This window comes from Egretta garzetta, unplaced genomic scaffold (genome assembly GCF_000687185.1).
Source record: "Egretta garzetta isolate BGI_Z169 unplaced genomic scaffold, ASM68718v1 scaffold15, whole genome shotgun sequence".
Classification (NCBI taxonomy): domain Eukaryota; kingdom Metazoa; phylum Chordata; class Aves; order Pelecaniformes; family Ardeidae; genus Egretta; species Egretta garzetta.
Window position 1 is genome coordinate 1,348,307 of NW_009259798.1, and position 23,003 is coordinate 1,371,309.

Here is a 23,003-nt window from a genome sequence, read left to right on the forward strand (position 1 = left end):
GGCCTGCCCTGCGGGGGACTCCAGGGCTCTTGCATCTTCTCTCACACGCAGCGAGGTCTCATACGGTGGTGTTTGCAACTCGCAGGAGATGGTTTCCTCTCGGTACACGCGAGTGACTGCAGTAGATAACTTTACCAGGTTTTGTGTAGTTTTCATAGCACAACCGAGGATTGTTTGTGGCACCCGGTACAAATAACGAGTGATGGGTCTGGAGACAGCTGTTCCCAAACAGACACCTTATTGCAATAAAACCAATCGAAGGTGTTGCTTGGGTTACAGCTGTGCTGTGTGCCAGTTTGTTTCCTAAAATCTGCTTGATCTTGTATCTATTTGCAGGTGCCTCTAGCAAAGATGGTTGCAAATGATGTACTCGGCAAAAAATGGAGAAAAACCTTCACCATCAGCCATCCTGCTTTTTGCCAAAACACTTAAATAGCTGTAGCATGAGTAATTATTTCTTATTCAATTTTTCATAAGACACATTGCTTAAACCAAGAGTGTGTGTCTCCCAGTTCTTGTTTCCAAAGATGGGAAGATTATAAGAGGCCAAACAGCTGGTGAAGCAATTTGCATTTCCTCACTCCCTAAATCAGAAGTAGTGTATTCTTCCTTAGGACCTCTCAATGTATCTCCTCCAGACCTTTGTCCTGTTGGCCCTCTACTGCTTGTAAACTTGTAGCATCCGTAACATCTCTCAGCAGGGAGTTCCACAGGGTAATCACATATATGAAGGTCCACTTTCTCTGCTTTCAACAGATTGGTTTTTTATGACCCCTGCTTCTTGCTTTGGAAAGGACAGCAAACAATTTTGCTCTGTGTCTGTCATCACTTTATAGCCTCCATGAGGTCTCCTTTCAGTCTGACAAGGCTTCTCTTGCAGACTGACAAGTCCCAGTGGAATTTAGTTGTTCTTTCAATGGAAGGTTGTTGCTACTCTATGAACTTTTCCAATTCTGCTATTCCTGTTTGTGGCTGTGTGACTGGAACTGTGTACAGTGTTGAAGATAGGGGCATACAGTGGATTTATAAAGTGACATAACAATATTCCCTGTCTTTTTCTCAATATTATTCCTAAATATTTCTAACATTCACTTTGCTGTTGATCTCCACAGAACTGCCATTGTCCTACAAATAACGTTATATTTCCAAGATCTCACTCCTGAAGTGTAACGGTCAGTTCAGACACCGTTATTCTGCATGTCATGTAGAACTGCGTTTTCCCCACATGCATCACTTTGCATCTATCTGTGTTCACAATCATCTATCATTTTGCTGCCAGTCACTGAAGGCTCAGTTCATTTTGCCCATACGTAGGTGTTTAGTGGTATTTCAGATAACATAAAGCGTCTTACCAAGGCTTCAGAAGAGCGTGGGTCTCCATCAGGTCCTGTGCCAGAACCATTAAGATGTCTCCCATATCACAGGGCATGAGTGTGAGTAACTGAGCCCCGAGTATCGAAAGGTCTTTCTGCAATTCTTCTCAGCCACACCTTTTCTTTCCTTCCATGAATAACGTGGTATCCTCAACAAGCTTTGTCTTGTCACTCCTCACCTCCTTATTCAAATTATTTATGAATAAGCACAGAGATGTGAAGGTGCATTAGTGACTTCCTTTCACTGTGAAAACTGGCTGTTTGCTCTTAGACTTTTAAGCACATTTTAATCCATGTGGGGATCATCTCTCTTATCCCACAGTTGCTTAGTCTCCTTAAGAGCCTTTGGCAAAAAAGTGTTGCAAGTCTTTTTGCCTCAGCAAATTGTGTCTGTCTCTTATCCAAGTGCTTGCTGACACCTTCAGAAAATTTCATATCAAGTTTATAAGGCAAGACTTCTCTGCAAAAACAATGTTGATAAAACCCATGTTGACCTTTCGCTAGTAAATCACATCTGTCCATGTATGCACTAATTCTAGTTGCTACTTAACTGTGCAGAATGGGTGTCAGTTTTAATGATCAGTAGTTCTCCAGCTTTCCTCTAGAAACATTTTTTTTTAAAAAAAATGTAACTTTTGATGCAATCCATTCCTTAAATGCCAAGAAAGTTTTAAGCAAAAATATACACTACAGTTAGAATTTCAGTTATTGCATCCTTGAGTTTCTTGGATGAACACCAGCTAGTCTCTGAGAATCTGTTACTGTTCATTTTGTCTGCTCTTAATTCATCAACCTTTTTTTAGGTCAACTTTTCTGTTTGAAACAGATCAAAGAGAAGGCCGACGAGGAAGTGTTCCAGCAGATGAACACAGACACAGGAAGTTATCTTAGGTTTTCCACTATGGCCTTATCGTCTCCAAGTGCTGCTTTTACACGCAGTTCAGTTGGTGGGTTTCAGAACCTAGCAAGCACTTGGTACAGTCAGATTATTGAAATCCTCTCAAAGCCTCTTGAAAAGGATTTATTGTTGAGTTTTATACCTTTTATAACTCTTTCCTTTGATGCTTTGATGTCATTCATGAGTTTTATCGTGACCCTTTTTTTTTTTTCCCAAATGAAAAGTCTTATTTCAGTTAGTCTTCCCTTGTGTGGAATTATTTCATATTTGTGCTTGTTCTAGTTACCTCTTCCTGTATTTTTTTAGTTATAGTATACCCATTCTGAAGTACATAATGTATCATTTTCTTCTGGTCATGTCTTAATTCTAGTGACTTTCCTATTTTTTGACCTCCACTGAGTACAGAATTGAGATTTCAGGTAGTTGATGCTCCACCAGCTTTCCAACAGCTCTTTCCGAGTGCTCATCACTGTGCGTATTTGGTTAAGGTAAGCATCAATTTTCATTTGCCATTTTATCAGACAACATTTAATAAGGCAGGATCTTTCTGCAACTCTTAGAATCAACTTTAGATGGAACTGTTTGGAATAGTCTTGTTTTATCTGCAAACAATTTATACCTATTTTCAGACCACTTCTTGAACAGCAGAAAACCCTGTACAGATCCATTTTTTTATTATGGGTGGACTTTCCTGTCTCTCACTGTTTGTAACTTGTCAAAACAAGATAGAGGAAGCCAGGTAAAAGGTTTCTTTTTCTGTTATCACTTGAATTTTCCCACTGGATATGTTTTGTTTCTTCCATTTACTTCTTATCTCACAAGGACACCTTAACAATAAAAGTTGATTGCTTGTAAATATTTTTAGGGTTATCGACTGTTTGTGATTTGTGTTTTGACAGAGCCCATCACAATGGCATGGTTAGATGAAGGTGTTTAGACAATATAATAGCAAAACAGTAAATAGTAATTCAGAAGAGTGTAATTGATTTAGCAATGTTGTTTATTCCACGTTAATAACAATAATTTATTTTGTATCAGTAGGTTATTCTGATGGTATGTCTGGGTGTGTTGGGTTTTTTTTTTATTTATTTATACAAACATATCAACTTGTGTCCAGTACAAAGCACTTTGGGAGTGTGTTGATACCCAGTATTGATAGGAATGCATTCTTCTCTTCCCCCATTAAGGAATTTGAGCCAGTTTATTAAAGGCATTAGGGCCTAAACAAAGATATGATAAATACATATAATATGATTAGAAATGAATGACAAACAGCATGCAGTGTGTTTCGGTGAGAAATAACACAAGTACAGCAGATGGAATAAAAAAAGAAAGAAAATAATTGAACATATATAGCCAGTAAAATGTGTTCTCTTGTGTTAATAATAAAAGCTAGAGAAGTGCAGATACAGCTAACTGGGCAGCAAACCCTGCTCAGAAGAAGTGTTCCTTTAAGAACAAGTATTTGATAAAAGAGGTTATCCCACTAACCAGAGTGATTCCTAAAATATAAAATTTAATAGTTTGCTTAGAAAGGAAGCTAATTTTAGGGCAGGTCCTGGAGGAGGATCCAGGATTACCTTTGTTTTGTGAATGTTTGAATAGTAAATGATGCCCCTGAGGGAAAAAGGCCTGATTTTGGTTCTGAGCTCAAGAGATAAGCGGAGCCCCACCCCACCCATGTGGGAGACAGTAGGCTGCACAAAGCTGTATATTTTCCCATGGGAATTATTGGAACCCCTTTTACTCGTGGCTCTTGAATCTAAGTTGGGTGAAATCCTGGGAAGTGCAATGTCTTACAAGGAGTAAGAGGATGGAATGAATGAGTTCTTAAGTCTCTTCCACTTTCATGATCATCTGCAAAAAAAATTCTTTAAAAGCACTTGGGAGTTTCTCAAAGTAAAATAACCTCCAAAACATGGAAAAAAACCCAACAACAAATGTTTGTGTAACACACGGAGGATTTTGTGTCTGTTTAACACCAGGGAGCATGGGACCTAGTAGCAAGACCATATCTGCAAGACTTAACAAAACGACTGGTATACTTGTATCTTGATCACTGAGGTTAAGTCTTCTCCCTCTTGCTGATTGAGACTGTTCTGACAACTGTGATCTGGAATCCTTGGCATACCAGTAGTATGTAGTACTACTGGCACACCAGTAGTAGTGTTCAAGAAAAAAATGTAGAAGTTTCTAGAATTCCTCTCTTCCTCACCTTTTTTTTTTTTCTCCTCTGTTCTCTTCCATGACTGTCTTCCACTAAGTCATCTGTCTTAGTCTCCTCTCTTTTATCTTCATAGATGTTGGGGGTTTTTTTCCCATACAGTCTTTCATTACTCTGAAGACCTCATCCTCACTTAGTGCTGTTTGGCCCATTGTCACTTTCTAAACATGTATAATAGCATTCCACGTTAATGATCCAGCAGTTTACAGCATTAATAGTCTTATCCCGCTATTTCCCCCGCCTACTCAGCAAGACAGCAACTTGGCTACATCTCTTGAAATCTACATATTCCATTATTTTCTGACTACAGGGAGCTTCTATGGTCTTCTGTGGTCTTCCAGGACTACACTAATACACTGCAACTGGACTAATTTACCTGCTGTGCTAATTTTGAAACCTGCTATTACTACAATATAAAGGAAAGCAGAAAGGCCAACATGAGAGAGCTTTTTAAAGGCAGAAGCAACTTGAATTTGTTCTTCATAATTGTGAGTATGTGTTCCTCATAATTATAATAACACAAAATGCTTTTCTTCCCTGAAGCATATAAAAGTTAATCTTCCCAGGGAGGGAATATACTCTTGTGAAGTTAGTTCCTGTTACAGCCTTTTTAAAATCCACAAAGAAATTACTCGTCCCTGCGTTCTGACACAAAGTGGTCCCTATTTCTTATATCTGCCAGGAGATGGTGCTGCCAGTCTTCCATGTATTCCTTTCCGGTTCTTAGGAAAGGTGGCACATGTTTCTGTAGGATTACATATATAGATGATGAAGACACTTCTGCCATCTGACTGGTGCACTTTTGTCCTAATAGGGATCTTAAGAGAAAAAGAAAACACCTTTCCATATTTAAAGCTTGCGACTCTCTTAGAACTGGACAAACATATTTAAGATCCATCATATGTCAATGACAAAGCCATTTGGGAGTTTTCCAGAGTTCTAGTGCTCCGTGACAGGATGATGAATGTAAAACACTCATCCTCATTATTTGCTAGGTAGTTTCACACCTGCCTTTCTCACCTTTGCAGACATCTCTGGATGCACCCTGGCAAGGTGGTTCATGCTTTCATAGGCATCCCAGACCCGTTCAGAGAACCAGAACTTTGACACTGCTTTACATGGAAGCAGGATGGGGTTTTAAATCTCATCCTAAATCACTTCAGGCAATTTAGGCAATTCTGTTAGCATCAATGATGCTGTGAACAGGTCCTGTGGCCCCTGCTTCCACTGTGCACACCTCACAAAGTTCTGCACGAAAAGACCTTGCAATGTGTAATGGAGGGCCACATCCTATTTGGTCCTGTCACTGTGATATCTTATTTGTAATTTTTAATCTACAGTCAACACTGGAGTTATTTATAAATAATGCATAAATGTTACAGAGCAATAATCTTACTTTTAAGTAATCCTTAAAAAAAGGATCCTTTTTTTAACTTTGTTTGTTTGTTACCAGATTTTCTTTTCACCAGTGCAATTCTTTGATAACACTTATGGCTACAGTAAAAAAGAAGAAAAAAAAAAACTGGACCTAATTTCAAATTGCTAGGTTTTGTTATGTTCTGGTTCTAAAATACATCCTGGTAATTTAAAATATATGCTGGTGATTTCTCTTAACCACAGAACAGATGTCACAGACACTGGTAGACATTAACATCTATGGCACAAATCTTCTGCTTTTCAGAGGACATCAGATATTTTTACTGGCTCTCTCTTCTTTCCTAAGAAAAAGCTTCTCTGAATTGAAATATTATAGGAGAAAAGAGAATCAAAGTACTAGGTAAGATAAAATGTATTTCTTCTGGGCAATATTTTTGATCAAGCTAATATATCTTCAGGAAGTATTGTTAACGTAAAGGCAGCTAATGTGGACCTTTTGGAAGGTAATGAAATGTGGGCTACTCTCCAGCTGTACTGTTTTGATGTATGAGACACAGAGGGAACTGATTGCCAGTATACTCCAGGAACCCAAGCAAAACCTGGCAGCTGGACAACTGAACAGCTAGTGAACTGAAAAAAAAAAAAAAAAGTAGAAATTTTAACTGATTAAATGTGCACATATTTGGATTTGGAAAGATCTGCTAGGAATCTACCTTATGCTGACTGCTTTGGCCATACATTTTTGTGTATGTGTACATATCTATGTCTGTATATATGTATGAACAGTCCCTGTATAGGCTTAGAACTGTACAGGAAGCTTTGTAAGAGGCAAATTAAATTCTTTGGCGCAAACTCTGAAATCAGTAGTCAGTGGCTTCACAAGTCAGGTTTATTCTCATGAGTGAGAGTTGCAAGGTGGAACTCCTGTGGTTTTTCGGTTTTGTTTTTGTTTTCTCACAAGCTACATTGGCAATATGGGATTTAAGTTTAAATGGAGACTTAAACATGCTATGAAACATTAATGTATTGAATGCCATACAAACTGCATTACAAAGAAACAGAAAAAGAGTGGGCTAGAAAGAAGCTGTGCTGGAATGGATTAATGTCATCTACTTTTTCTGGCAAGATCTCAAATAGAGAACAATTCATGGAATACATGGAACGTAGCCTTAGACTTTGCTTGGTACTCCTCATTAGAGCTGTAGTAGACCACACTGGTCAACGTGGCAATGCTGAGAGTTGCTTGAAAAAGAGACAAATGCCTTGGCCAAGCAAATAAGACCATGCATCTTCCTTGGGTTCCATGGTGAAAACAGAAGCCCAGAGCCTCTTACAGAATCAGATGCTCTTTAAAAAAATCTGCTGTGTTTGGATGTTGCAGTGATTCTCCTCTTTGACAATGAGAAGTTGTGTGTCTGTATGAATGCTCCTCTGGGTGCCATCTTAAAGCCTTGATGGAGGGACAAGACCAGGACAAGAGGAAGAAGAAATTCTGATCTCCTGTAATGACCTGGTGTCTTCGCAGCAGCAGGACAGGGCAGGTTCACCCTAACTTGCACCACTGGCTGAATGAACCCATTCGCCCCAGAACTGGATGAATGCAGGCAGCTTTGCGCTGAGCCGGTGCAACCCTCAGCGTCAGCAAGCTATCAACCTGTTCAGAGGTTTCATTCTTATTCATTTTTGACCCCGTCAACTCATTGGTATCTGAGCAATGTAAGTGTGAAGCATTACTGCTCTGGGCTAGCAAGTACTTTGCACTCTGAATAGGGGTAAGTGACTGTAGTAAGCAGGAAATCTGAATCCAACTCCGCACAGTTCTTTCTCAGACAAAGTAGTCCTGCTGACTATGTGAGCAAGACCAAGAGGATTTATTTTTAAGTCACTTATTTGCAAAGGTAAAAAAGCTCACCAAATGCCTTGGGTCTATGAACACTATACCAAAATCTTCATGTGACCAGGATCTGCACGTGCCATCTATTTCCAAAAAGAAAAGGAAATCTCTGTGAGCAGGCTGCATCAGGGACACCAGTTCACCACTGCAAAATGTTTCTGCATGTGTCTTTGGCTTGCAGATGACCTGCTGATGTCAGGCTCAGGAGCACCAGCTGGCTCATTTCATCCAGCAGCTGGGGTTCAGGTTACCCAGACCGGCCATCCTCATGATGGAGCTTTGGTGCAGGAACCACACTTGAACCACTTAAAACCTACATGCGATTCAAGAGTCACCTGCCCATCAGCTGAGATTTCAACCATTATTTTTATATGTATTTGTATTTATTTGCCTTTGATATCTCATTTGCATGGTGCCTCAATTCTATCCCCACAGCCGGCCTTTCAGTTCTATATGCTGAAAATGTGACTCATGCAATTGCCACTCCCCAGCCCTACCTGATTACACTCCTCTGGGATTTGCTCAGCAGCTAGATCTGATACGGGACACGCAACAGGAAGACAGAGAGAAGTGTACTTCCAAGGGACACTTCTGTCTTAGGAGAGTGCTGCTTGAAGGCACGTTCCCTTGCTACACCTGTGCAGGCTCTCATCTTTCTCCTGGCCTACCTGGAGAGGTTTGGGTGGAAGTATACTCTTCATAATGGTAGGAAAAATCCTTGAGAGGTCTGCCCTGTGGGTCAGCAAATATGCCACTGAGCTAGCTTATTCCCCGAGCCGTGACTTAGATTGCACTGGCCACACAGTTGTGCCATCATAAGGCACCTGGGAGCACTTTGGTGATTCTGTAATCGTAAATGTCAGTCTAGCTCAGTAGCCTCCAAACAGTTGGGACCACCTGAGTGTAGTCAACTCACAAAACTTAATGTACCCTGTTATGTGGATATTGATATACATTAAGTATGCAATATAAGTGCCAAGTAGCCATAGTTATTGTACACCTGCTGACCTAAAGCACCAATTTAAAAGAACTGGGAAATAACCTGAAAATAGGCACAGTGCTAGACCCATTTTTAAGTGATTATCTTAGAGACAAGAGACAATTTTCTTTATGAAAAGTGAGATTGATACTTAGAGCTCCTGTTTCTCGCGTGTGACTGCATGCTGTTAATGGTGAAGAACTGGTAGGCAGGAAGTTTCTAAGGTCCCTAAAGCAGAAAGTACAGGCACAGAGTTTACTGCAAATCTAGGACAGAAATTCATACTTGGTTATCACTCTTAATGTTTTTGATCTCAAAAGAATACTGCTTTATATTTAACCAGGGACGTTAACATGGCTGTTTGTAAATGAAAGCATTTTTGCACTTGCGGGAAAAGTTAATAAAGGGAGTGTTTAAGTGAATGTCTGTTCTGAGCTAATGCCTGTTAGTTAAGATAGTAGGTAAACACTACTGTAATCAAAGGACTCAAACCCTTTTGAAGTTGCTGAGGAAATGTGTGACAAATATCATCAAGAATGCAGTTCAAAGGATACAGTTCATATCCCTTAAGACACATGCAAAAGGCCCGATTCTGATCTTACGCTACTTGTATACCTGGCTTCAGCTGAACCAAATGTACTCTGCTGTCAGAAACCAGCAGTGGGTAACTGTTCCTGCTTTCTCTGGGACGCTGAGAAAAGCTGACCCCATGGGACCAGGGCAAAGGAGGACTCTGAAACAGGCCATAAGGAGGGCCATGAAAGATGAGGAAGTCAACAAGATGACCAGGAAAAAGTTTAAGAGACAAAAAATCAAACTCTGTAGTGCCATCAGAGCTTTTGCTCTTGCACTTTTCCCCTTGATACCTCTTTCTTCTCTGCCTTTCCTTTTCCCTTTCAGCTTCACAAAAACTGTTCCAGTTTGACCAGTTAAATGGTGCTGAATATTGTTTGTCCTTGTATGTATTTGTAATTAAACTGAACTGAACTCTTAGGTACATCCATAGTTTATTTCGTTGGCTGGTTGTTCTTTTCACTTACTTGTGTTCTTCACAAACATGAGTAACAAAAAGGAGGGAAAGGTGTAAATAGTTATGCAGAATCAAGGTCTACAGTTATTTCAATTCCTGGGTTGTCCAGAAGACTCCCCAAAGACACCTGGCTGAGAAAAATCAGACACGGGCGGTAACGCTTGTGATGGAATACCCTGGGCCTCCACTTACTTTTTACATAGGAGTTGCTGTCAGTACAACTTCTTAGGCAGCAGTGTCTGCATCACGAGGCCCCTAGACTCTTACAGTGATGGTCACAGACTGATCGGATATACGTACCAGCGTTTTCCAGCTCTGCTTACAGAGGCCTTGCTGTAGGAGTCACTTCCCAGTAGGAATTATTACGATTAGCAGACTGCCCCCTGCAAGTTAAACCATCCTGTCGGTCCAAGAGCTAGTTCTTCTGTATCTTTTGATGAGAAACATTGCTGGAGCCAGTGTGAACAAGGATGCATTGCTACTTTTTTGGTGCAATTATACTGAGATTAAAGAAAACATCACTTTTCAGGACCCTCTACAAAGTGATTAGAACAAAATTAAACCAATTGAATTTTAGTGTGTTGCTGTTGGACATGTTTTCTCATTTACCACAGCTGATACAAAGCCAGGCCTTTTTCCCTTAAGAACACAGATTATTGGCTTTTATTAGTATCTGAGCAATAGCAGTCTGAAGCATAATTCACCAAGCCCCACTCTTCAGCCTATACAAATGTATTCACACTTATTGGCCTTTTGCAATAAGGGGTATAAAATAAAAAAAGAGCAGTTAAGATCTTGAGAGAAAAACAGCAAAATTGCTGTTTATGTAAGATGAAATAAGTATAGTGGCTGAATTTTAACACAGGAAAAGCCTAAGGTATCTGTCTGTTAGTGGGGTAGTGAGAACAACCGACTACCTTAATGTTTTTAATGCTATGTAGTGTTTTAGGACTGTTTAGCATTAAGTGTGTTTCAAAGGCAAGGCCCTGAGCTACCCATAACTTTGAAGTTGAACCGGGTGATTTCCAGAGGTCCCTTCCAGCCTTAATGATCTTACGATTCTGAAGCATTAGTGAAGCTAGGCTGCTTTTATTAAAATATTTGCCACATTAGTGGCTGACAATGTTGTCTATCTAATGATAAGAACAATGCAGGTGTGATGCTAATCTATTAAAACTTACAATCAGTAAAGTATAAAAACATAAACCAGTGGCCAAAGTCTACAAACGTGTGTGCAATTTGTGCAACGTAGAGAAACAGTTAAAATACGAGGAGATGTTTCTGTAAGATCTCTAAATGTGTGTTTCTTGTCTTGCTCCTATTAATACAAAGATACTTCAATGTATGATAGTAAGTAAACCTTAGCAGGTTTTTATACTGTATGAATTTATTAGACTTTTACATTGTTGTTTTTACTGTGCAAGCCTTTAGCATTTCTTATAACTTAAACAGTTAAATTTAATTAAAAAATAGGTATTTAACTTGCTATTCTTATGGAAGTCTACAGGAACATACAGAAAATAGTTTATCTCTGTGTTTAAGGATTTTTGCTTTTATTTCTGTTTTTCCAGACAACAAGACCAGTAACAAATGTGTTTTAAATAGTCTTGACCTAAGATGCCATAATTGAAGTAATGTATTTGGTGCAAAATTTTAACTTTAACAATGTCTCTCTCCCCATTTGAGACCAGAAATCTGAGTTATGCAAGGGCATGAGTTGCTCAGAGGACTGCAAACTTACAGCTGATGATGTGTAGTTACTGGCAAAGTTCAGCCTACGTTCTTAGTAACCAAGAGTTGTTACCATCTGATTATAACTGATTTCCAAAATGAAATGAGTCAGTCTTCTGCAACCAGACATGGTCACATCTCATAAATAAACAAACACACCTATACAAATACATATAAAATATATACAGTATAATATTTATAAATAAAATATATATTTTGGTATACACACACTAGCACAACTGAAACTAGTTGGCACACTATTTATTATTTTCCCACCCTTTTGCTTCCCACAAATGTGGTGCATTCTTAGGTTATAAATTGAAGGTGGGGATTCCCAATACTCTTGATTTCCCAATTGAAATTAATAGGAGTCTTGCCCTAGATTATTTCATTTTAGTCAGTTAAACTTTCTTAGTGAACTCATTTTCAGAGAATAATTATCAGATCAGCTTGTTTGTTTTATTAATCCCATAGTCTCCCATTTCCTTGATTACAGGCATCAGTACCAGGACATTTCATTCTGGAACACAGCCTCCCACAGAATAAAGCACGGGAAGACTGAAAACAAGGTTTTAAACAATGCTTAAAATTGTTTTTAACCCTAAACCCAACTGCAAAGGTAGGAAGACATTTGGATCACACAGAATACATGGAAATTGTAGTAAGACATGATTGCTTACTGCGCCAGTGCTCTTCTAGGGTGTCATTTGGATTGACGGTTCTGCTAAGGGTACCAAGGTTCTTTCTCTGGTGAAGATCATAATTTTTGTCTTTTAGATACAACTCTTCTTTTTGTGCAATTTACTTTCAAGTCTTGGGAGCTCCTAAAGAGTAATGAGTGTGAATCTGCTATCACTTTAAACCAACATAAACATTACAAGACCAGACCCAGAATCCAGTGGAAGCCAGATAAATAAACCTGCCCTGAGTCTGACAAATAGGGGTGTCCGAAAACTCCTTGTACTCAGGCTTTTCTTATGCAGCCCCATTAGTCCAACATAATCTGCATTGGCACAGGGAAGGGTAGTCCTCCTGGTCTCCCCTCCCACCTATTTCTCTTGTTGCAGAACCAGGCGGGGAGTGGGTCAGCATGTGGTTGGGGAATGCATAAGTAAAAAGCATCCATCTTCATGCTCGGTTTTACATTCAGGCTGCCTGATGCCAGCCTAAGGGAGGCACTAGGGACAAGCACAGATGAGACAGCAGAAGGTTTCAGAGGCAGTATGGATTTATGTTAAATTGACCACATAACTGTGGCCTCAGAGGGATCCTCCAGAGCACGTATCCAGTGCAGGAACTGGCTGTCAGCATAGGAGGCACAGCCCAGGAGCACAGGCTGCCACCGGACCTTTTACCGCAGCAATTCCCATCTAATGAAACAGCCCTCAGACACCACTGGCAGCAAGCGTAAATCAACACAGCCTTTGGGTTGCTCTAATTTATAAGGCTCAGACTGATGCCTTTCATCCCACAACGTTGTTTAAAAGCAATGTGTAGTGTTTTTAAGCCAAGGATCTTTGAAATAAGAAAACAAGTAAAGACATTACTAATAGCAAGTAAGAGTTTTGGGAGTGGGTGGATGCAAGTGAATACGAAAGCTGAGTGACATGGAAGAAAAATACATCAAATCACATCCACTAGTGACTTTTGTCTCAGTGGGGTAGGTCTCTGAGGCAGTTTCCCTGAACAGCAACAATCTCTCTATTGCGTTTGGAAAAGGAAAACATGGAAAAACTTCACAAGTCAAGGGAAAAAAACAAGTGGCAACAGATAGGAAATATGCTGTTAAATTGCTGTAGGATTTTGAATTGTTGGTCATTTCTTCCACAAAGGGCCCTCAGTAGTCAGACGTTCCTCATTTCTAAATGTTAAACTTTCTTCATTATCAGAGTATTTTTCTGATTAACCTATAAGATTTTTATAATCCACATCTATTTATTTATCTATCTTAGGAGCTTGAAGGTTTTTTTCTCATTGTCTGTTTTAGAAATTGGGATCGCTCTACACAGGAAAATACTTCAGGAAGAGGAATGCAGGGCATGGAAAACAATCGACATCTTCTGTATCTTGTCTTTGTCTCTGGCTCCACAGGTGGCCCACACGAGGAGAAAAGAGGTGATTGCCAGTGCCAAAGGAACACAGGTCTGGCCCAACCTTTTACATCCAAGTAAGCGTGTGGTAGCCATCTACTTCATAAGGCTCCACAAAACATTTAGTCCATCAACCTAGGCTACAAAACACGTTTTCAACATCCTGTAACAAAAAATACCTACAGAAAAAGGCTGAAAGCCACAACTATTAAAAAAAGAAAGCCACAAAGAGGTCAGGAGAGATTGGGCACGGCAGAGACTAGATTTCTGCAGTAGTAGAAAGTATATAGCATAAAGTTGCAGCAAGAAACACTGTACTCCACTCTCTCTTAGAGAGAAAGAAATAAAACTCACAACAGTTCTTCCAAAATGGATCGGAGAGGCAAATTCCTCCTGGGTCTCAGTTGGCCCGATCAGCATCCATCTCGTATCTGCAGATCAGATTGTGAGGAATCTCGGGGGTAAACATCCACTTCAGACGATAGGGTGGGTTTGTATAGTTTTCCATCAAAACAACAACGGTGTTTTATTGGTGAGTGTATTCTGCTTTTTAAAGTTCTTTATCTTGTACACCCTCACCTCTCTTCACGTAGGTGCAAGTCTTTCTAAGTGCATTCTTGTAATCCAGTCTCATCTTAATGCTACATTCAGGGTTCATTGGCCTTTGGTAGGTGATTGTGTTTGTAGGCAACATGTATAACATTAATGGAGAATTATATGGATGGGATACATGAGTTGGGAATAAAATTTCATGTACAAACTCTGCAGCATCAGGATATGTTAATAACATTATATTTCAAAGACACGGCCCGTGATAATGTTGTGCATTATCTAAACACTGATTCCAAAAATATCCCAGGTAATATCTGACACTGCAAGACCACAGGCTCCCTGGCTGAGGGACAGCAGTCAGTAAGAAGCTGACTGAGGAAGTGATGGGAAAGGAAAATTTGGCAAATGGTTAGGGAAGATTTTACTTGCCAAATAAATAAATAAATAAAATCCTTTGGATCACGACATCCAGGTCGTGGCCAACTTATGAACAGCAGCAAAAAGCCATCTTAACACCAGTTTAACCAACTGTGCAGGCAGGGATTTCACACCTTGGTGTGAGTTGGCACAGCAAGCCCACGTCAGTTCTGTACGAGGCGTGATAATGTAGAAGTAGTCGGCACAGCGCTGCACTTCCAAAATCTTGTTGTGGATGAGTTGCGTGGGATATTATTAAAGCAGGCCATAGAGTGTATTACCCCTGCAACTTCTTTGAGCAGTTCTTCTCAAATCTTGCTTATATTCACCCGTCAGCTGCATCAAGCAGATGTCCCATGCAGCTGAGAAAGCAGTTCTGAATTCCAGGCAGAGCAGATGGCAAGTCAGTTCTGAAGGTTTCATCTAAAAGGCCAGCATAAAGATGGAAGACTATATGGCATTCAATTAATCAGCGCTTGCAAGGTGACGGAATGAGGAATAGCAGGCTTTCTTTGTTACACTGGGAGATATGCTTTCCATATTTTTTTATCCTTATTGTCAGTCATGTGTTTGCATGACTAGCTGGGGAATCAGAGACAGCTCTAATGGAAAAGAGAAATTAGGTCATCTGGTCCATCCTCACTGCCAGGGCATGACTGTTCCCTGCAGTGTATCACTTCCCACACAGTTATCTTTCCAACTGTCTTTTGTAAGATGGAAATGCAATTCAGAGTCCCATTTGGCTATGACTACCAGAGCTTTTGAGGACTTTTTATTTGGACAAAAATGCTTAATAAGACACTGAGAGCTAAAACTATTTTAAATACATCTCAAAGGGGGAAAAAAAAAGCAAATCTCAGAATTTGATTCTCAGTAAAAACTTTTTAATAGAAAAATTGTGCAATATTTGGGGTAATCGGGGACACTGTTTTCATTCAGACAGGAAATAGTTTCTATGACTCAATTCTACAAATTAAACAATAGGTTTCCTGCTTAAAAAAAAAATCAAACAACTAGTTCAGTAAGTAGTTTAGGAAGCAGACAGTATTCATGATGCTTTGAGCAGCCTCTCATCAGGAGACTCGGTGCTAGTGCTGGCTGACTGTAGGCATTTCATGTTGCTTTGATAAATTACTCCAAGTGCTTGGATCTCCATCATTCAGCAGAACATCTCCTGTACAGAGCAGGTTTGGTTTGTTAAGGAAAAAAATGAATGAACACAAATGGAAGAACAGTGATAGAACTTGTGTGTAAGGAAATGGCAAACCTTTCAGCAGCTTTGAATTACTAACTTCCATGCTGCCTGCAAATGAGAATAACCCCTATCTTTTAGCCCCTTGACTACATCACCATGCTCATCGAGTAAGTCCAATGGTTTGAATTAGTAAGTGGCAGTCTAAATATTTCCCTGTGGGTTGATCTCCTTTCCCAAAGGACCTGTTTGCTTGGTTTTACCAGGAGGTGCCACCATGTAGTTTGGTTTAAGGGTTCACTTTCTTAAGTTAGGCAGGGATTCTACAAACTCTACTCAGCTTTGCTTTAGCATTCCCTTTTGACACCAAATTTGCAGCCTTTTATGCCTTCACATGCTTATCTACGTCAGTTCTTGTAGTTCTTAGATCATCATCCTTCACTGGAGAATTTTGTTTCCACTGCACCTTGCAGCAACATTTTCACTGGGGAGGACCCAGGAGCATTTAAGGAACTTCAGAAGAAACAAGCTCATCGTGACAAAATGAGTAATTTCTTCTCCAGAACTTCTCTGAAAAGATCACAGCCACTGCAACCTCATGTCCAAGTGCACATGGTTGCTTTTTTATATCCCACCAGAGGAACCATAAGATTTTCTTGGTGAAAGGCACCTTTTTCCCTTCTCCAGCTGATGAAGAAGAGTGCTCTCAGGTGCTTCTGAGTTCAGGAATTAAACAGATTACTCTCTACAGTTGCCTTATTAAATCTGCAAATTAATCCACAGAGTTTTTCTTTTTGTCTCCAGAAAATTAGACTCAAGACTACAAACTGACTGACAGGGTTATTCCATCTCTACTATAAACCCAGAAGTCATTGTCAAGCTCTTCCAATGCTACTTTGTCTTTTAAAATGCACGAGAGCACTCTGCATTTCATTCTTTTGCATAAATTAAGCTTGACCTTGTGTTAATTTAAATGGGCTTGAGGGCTTTACCCCATGGGTTTCGGTAGTCATTGAAGCACTCAGCTAGTTACTAAAGGTTGTCAAAAACTCATCAGTCATGAAAGTAGGGTTAGCATGTCAGGTGTGGGTTCCTAGGGACATGACTTTTCTGGGTGCTTGTGCATGTAATGCTCTCCACAGCATGGTTGTGAAGCTTCACTGTAATAAAAATAATGACTAGATCCATTCTGCCATGACAATTTTCTTTGAAGTAACAGGTTTCTAGATTCCACTTGATGAAGAAAGATGTGATTACTAACAGAACACACTAAATGATAGTGCTTTTGTGGGTGTAGCAATTTCATACTGTTAGAGAAAAGACCACAAAACCTTCCACTATTACAAACCCACTGAACAGTCAGCTTGTTTTCTTTCCCATTATTTTTCCTACTGCAGTGTTTAATTCTAGTGATTTATTAATTAGTAATGAGGCCTGCCTAGTTGTCTCGACAAGTGAAATTTAGAAAGCCAAGGAATAAAGTATGAAGTTCGGGGATGCTGATATTGATCTCATATTTGTGTCTGCCTGAAAAAACTGCTATGTTAAAATTTGGCAGTCTTGAGCATCTTTTAAAAACTGAAGCGCCTTTGACAAGAACTATCCCCCCCTTTCTCCTCTGGTTCTAATTGGACAAAAATAGTATTTGCAGTTGATCCATCAGTCAAGACAGACAGGTAAGTAACATTTCCTGCCAATGACTAACAACTTTTATCTTTTAAAACAGTAAAGTAACAAGTGAGTCGCGTTTATAAAGAGCAGCAATTTGGGAAAAGAAAATAAAATGTTTATTTCCTTCAAATGTCAATGCCTGTGCTGTTAAAGATCATTCTATTAGGCAACCAAAATGAGAATTTAGAGATTCTTCCATCCTCAGCTGTTTTTCCCCTTTGCAATATAGATTCTGTGCACACGCACACCAAACCGAAATGCTCTCCTTTCTACCAAATAATCATCAACAAAATACAAATCCAACTATTGCAGATCATCTACAAACAGAATCCCCACTCAAATCAGCAAAACCTTGATCAAAAGGATGTGCAGCGTTAGGATCTGCCTCTGAAAACCAATTACTGTTATAGAAATATCTGAGCTCTGCAACTCCTGTCATCCCTGTGCACTGTAAAAGGTTCCTGGAGCACTCTGATCTATTAATCCAAGATTTCTCTCTGTGCAGCCCTCCTGACAGCAGAATGCTTACTGGGTTTTAGCCAACAAGCGGCACTGACACAAACCCAAGTGGGTATAAACTGGTTAAGAGTAAGCTTTTTATTTGGATTTCTCACTATCAGCAGGGTGAGGACCTGGAACAGGCTTCCAGCAGCAAAGGGGGAAAAGAATCTAAAGGTAAGGCTTGATGAATATGCTGTGTAGCGCCTGTGAAGGGACTCAGTGGGATGTGATGATCTAGGGGGTCTCCTCCAAGTCTTAAACACATAAACCACAGCATACATTGTCCCAGTGTCATGGTTTAACCCTGGCCAGCAACAAAGCCCCACCCAGCTGCTCACTCACTCTCCCCCATGGGATGGGGGAGAGAATCGGAAGGGTAGAAGTGAGAAAACTCGTGGCTTGAGATAAAGACAGTTTAATAGGGGAAGCAGAAGCTGCGGGCACAAGCAAAGTGAAACAAGGAATTCATTCACTGCTTCCCATGGGCAGGCAGGTGCTCAGCCATCCCCAGGAAAGCAGGGCTCCATCACGTGTAACGGTGACTTGGGAAGACAAACGCCATCACTCTGAATGTCCCCCCTTCCTTCTTCTTCCCCCAGCTTTACATGCCGAGCATGACATCACATGGTCTGGAATAGCCCTCTGGCCAGTTGGGGTCAGCTGTCCTGGCTGTGCCCCCTCCCAGCTCCTTGTGCCCCTGGCAGAGCAGGAGAAGCTGAAAAGTCCTTGACTGGTGTAAGCACTGCTCAGCAACAACTAAAACATCAGTGTGTTCTCAACATTCTTCTCATCCTAAATCCAAACCACAGCACTATGCCAGCTACTAGGAAGAAAATTAACTCTGTCCAGTTGAAACCAGGACACCCACTTTGAAGCAAAAGTGTCTAATTGCTTAGGTTTGCACACTTCAGGCTTTCTTCTCCATAGGAGCCATTTGTATTATTATTTCTACAAATTACTATTTCTTGTTATTTATCAAAGCTACTGGTTTTGAACCACGTTCTGCAGCTCCACCAGAGGTGACTGTGCACTCTTGATGCAGAACAGCACATACATGTAATGTCTTGTTGCTTGTAGAAGAATGGAGCACCGCAGACATAGAGCTACAAACACCTTCTCAGCCTTGACCACAGAAGAGACCTTCATGCCTCTGCACATCCAAGCATCGCTGTTTTAAGTGACAAGATATTTTAAGCCCTTTCCACTTTGGAGGTAATAAGAGACAGCAGTGTTCGTATTCAATACTGCTCTGATCTGTGGGGTCTCTTCCTTTGGCGTCTCTTGCCTTACAGTCTACTTTCAGTAGCAATCATCCAGCTGCACCTTCTCCCTTCCAGGGTCCTACACACCTTGCACCTGGGTGCAGAGACCATCCCCTCCTGTAAGTATTTTCAAGGTGCAAGAGGTTAGAACTGCTCGTGGCTTCAAGAAGAGCATCTCCTCGCCGACTGCACAGCGTGCCTAGCCCTGGCTCCAGGCCCTTAGAAGGACACGGTAGATAGGAAGGGCAAGGCCTGGAGTGGAGCAGAGCAGGAGAGCATCCAGAACATCAGAAATGCGTTTGCAGGAACCGAAGTTTTACAGCAGAGTAGTTTTAAATGCAGTTGGTAAGTAAGCAAAGAGCAGGCCTAGCAAAAGCTGTCATTTGGTCTCCCACAGAGTATTATTGAAACTGTCATAGATGGGATAAAAGCGGAGGGGAGGGACAAGATGGAACAGCAAAAACGTGGAGGCAATTAAACTGCCTCTAGCTGTCGTACTACTGTACACAAACTTCTCTAGTGACGCTTAGGTACCGCTTGAGAAGTTCCTCCTGTTCCTCCCACTGATAAAAACATCAACCATCTCTCAAGCATGGAGCTTAACAGCAACAAACTGGCATGCAAAGAACAGCACTTCCACTTGGCACAATATTTATTGGGCACTAACATTTATTTAATGCATTTTGGCATGGCCACATATTAACAAATATATATGCTTTGAAGCCTCAGAATAAAAATATTTCGCACGTGTACCTCTAAACTAATGCTGATAGAGTTTTTGTAAAATCCTACTGAAGACCCGATCTATACAACTTGAGTTATACTCAAGGTCCTGTATTTAAACTAATTCTAACATTAAAGGTGAATTAAGCCATGAATAAAGTTCACCAGCTACTGAAACCCTTTAAATCAGAGAGCAAAATCTTGTTCAGACTGTTTATTCCAAATACGACTTACCAGATTAGCTGTATAAATGGAATTTAAGCCACTTATACATTGAAACCAATGGAAATTATGCTAACAGAGCAAAAGCAGCTTTCTATGGCAGTCTGGATTTTTCAAAGGGATGAGAGAGCAGCAAAACCTCGATTCTGCCATTTTACAAAATAGCCTGAAAGCATCCAGTTGCCTCCCAGTTCACGTTGGCGTAATTTGTTCTGTGAGTAGAAACTCACGTATTCTCCAATCTAAACTTAACTGGGCTGATTCATGCATCCTGTAGTAGAGAGGCTATAGTGCCTCTAACACACGCACAGAATCTCTTTGGAAGACTTGAGTTATGAGAAGAATGCTGCGATGTACAGCTTTGTTATTGCTGTCGCTGCTGAGACCAAACTGAATCACTCCCTGGCTGTAACACATCGGGAGTTTTCCTTGGAGAGCGCAACAGAAGTGATTTATAGAGCATAGAAACAAACCTCTCCCTCTCCTTTTCCTCCCTCTTATGGGGCTGTAACGAGCCCCTTTTATTGTTTCCAGCAGATTTACGACAAATCTGAAATACCCGGCATCTGCTCAGCAATAACAAGATCAGCAGCCATACGTTAATTTGAAGCCAAGGCCTAAGCCCCCCTCCCGCCCCCAGCAGGTTTTACAAACCATCCTTTTGTTTCCAGAAGTAGAGGGATTTTACAACTGCGATGACCACAACAGCAGGAACGAGGATTTAACTAAGCAAAGAGATTGGACAACTGAGAATATCATTTGCAATAAAAGAGCTTATGAGCCACTTCTAATGGCATTTACCGAATCGCACCTCAGGGATTTACACTGATGTCAACTCACAGATCAGACGCTGCAGACAAACTTGCCTTAAACGAGCTTGCACACACAGAAATTTAAGTTTTAAAATACTTGACCACATAGTTTGAGGCTGCACTTTTATTGTCGGAGATGTACTTGCATCTCTTTATCGATTTAAGGATTCTGGCCGAAGATGACAAAGGCATTCCTCTAGCAAGCTAAGAGTCTCACAGCGTAGTGGAAAACACCATGGCAGTAATCCAAACCGGGTACTAACATTTCACCCTTCCCACACTGGCATTTTATTCATCTGAAAGGTGGCCAGGCTGTAATTGCTGGAGCTTTCAGCAGCCATGTCATCTAGCCCCACTCACACAGAAGAGGGCACTTAGTACAAAGATCTGGGATTTCAGTCGTAGAATTGGGATTTCAAGTTCGTAGGCTTCCGATAATGTTGGGAATAAATTTCTAAGTTTGTCCTTGTCCTTTCTATGATGATTTATGGCCCAATTTACCCTCTTGGTTTGATACGGAAGATAATTTCAGGTGGCATCAGACCATTTCTCAGACATATTTAGGATGTTACTATTACTTTGAAAAACTACATTAACGTTTAAAACATTAGTGTATTTTGTATGCTCATGTAAATTCTGGCTACCCGAATCAGTATTTCTTCTGGCCTTTTTGTGTGCGTGTATGTCTAAGTCAAAAGCTTTCAAAAAGACCCCCAAAAAATGAAAAAAACACCCCTACAACCCCAGACTTACTCTGGTCTCCCTGCACTGCTTTGTACCACACAAAAAATGTCAGGTACAAAGTAGCGAGCTCTCTATTAGTTTTAGAGAATCATGAAATCATTTGCCTCCTGGTATCACAGGTAGCCTGCTATCACACCAAGAACACTGCAGCTAGACTTGAGAAGGGGAAAAGAAAACAGCGTGGTTGCGGACATGACTCATTTCAACAAAGATCCTGAGAAATTAAGTAGAAAACTCCTCGGTTTGCTGCTGAACTGCGTTACGGCACAACAGAAAGGGGCTTAGCATGAAGCACCATCTCTCCTACCGTCACCCATCTGGCAGAGAACAACTCTTTTTTTTCTTTGTATTCTACCAAGAAGGAAGTTGAAATGATTAATGCACTACTGTCAAATTCATCGTAGAGGTTAAGACAGTAACTCTGCCCCCCCGGATTCACTGTAGACAACCGCGTTCAGTGTACGAAAATCCCACCCTCACATGTAACAAGATGAATAAGCACGGTTTGGGATTCGAGACCTTGGCCTGCCCAGCGCCTCCCAAGCTGTGGGGCACGTCCTCTTAGGCGAGGTGGGGCAGCACGTCCACAAGTGCAGACTGTGTCCTGGGGCCGGACACCGTAATATGGTCTGTTACTCTTTTGTACCATCATCCTATTCCCACACACCTTTCGTTCCCTCCCCGCTCCAAAACATTACACATAAATGGCCAAATTCTGGAAGTAGCAGTATGGGAAGAGATGATGCTGCATTCAGTATTATTAAAATTCAAGAGCTGATGTTGCGGTTTCACAACTCATTTTTGGCACAAAATGTAGATGCAATGAACAAGACTTTGAATTTGCCCAGCTTGATAAGACATGAGAAAGAGCATTCAATAAATTAAGCTATCATCTGGATACAGGGCCCAGACACTGTTCCTGTAAGGAAAATGTGACAGCTTTCTCGACAAGTTGCAAAAGGAAGGAAACAAGAGAACGGCGTTAGCTGACAACGCAGTGCAAGCTCAGACAGCGCTCCAGAAGACAGCGGTGAAAGCAAACTCCTAAATGAGCAGGCAGAGCTGACTGCCAACATGTCAGTGCCGAAACATTCTTCCCAGAGAATGAGAGCACTTGGGAGTTAAACACCTTCATGAAACAAAGGATCAGTAAGCAATGCATGGGAGAGGGGAAGAAATTATGAAACCAAAACACCGATTAAGAAGCATATGAGTTTATGTAGAATCCTGCCACACAATACTTTGACAGCAATTCAAAGTGACTGCAGGAAGAAAACAGAGTTGATACAATTTTTTTTTTTTTTTTTTTTT

The 23,003-nt window shown here is 40.7% G+C and overlaps 2 long non-coding RNA genes across 2 annotated transcripts; one reads left to right on the forward strand and one right to left on the reverse strand.

Moving 5' to 3' along the window:
• Positions 1–2,470: 2,470 nt before the first annotated feature.
• LOC118452378 lies at positions 2,471–10,047 on the reverse strand. Its single transcript, XR_004842152.1, has 2 exons — positions 8,784–10,047; positions 2,471–8,590 (listed from the first exon to the last, which is right to left on the reverse strand). It is a non-coding gene; the product is annotated as an uncharacterized LOC118452378 (long non-coding RNA).
• Positions 10,048–12,361: 2,314 nt separating this feature from the next.
• LOC118452377 lies at positions 12,362–19,951 on the forward strand. The gene is made up of 3 exons (XR_004842151.1): positions 12,362–17,433; positions 19,007–19,141; positions 19,267–19,951. It is a non-coding gene; the product is annotated as an uncharacterized LOC118452377 (long non-coding RNA).
• The last annotated feature ends 3,052 nt before the right edge of the window (positions 19,952–23,003 follow it).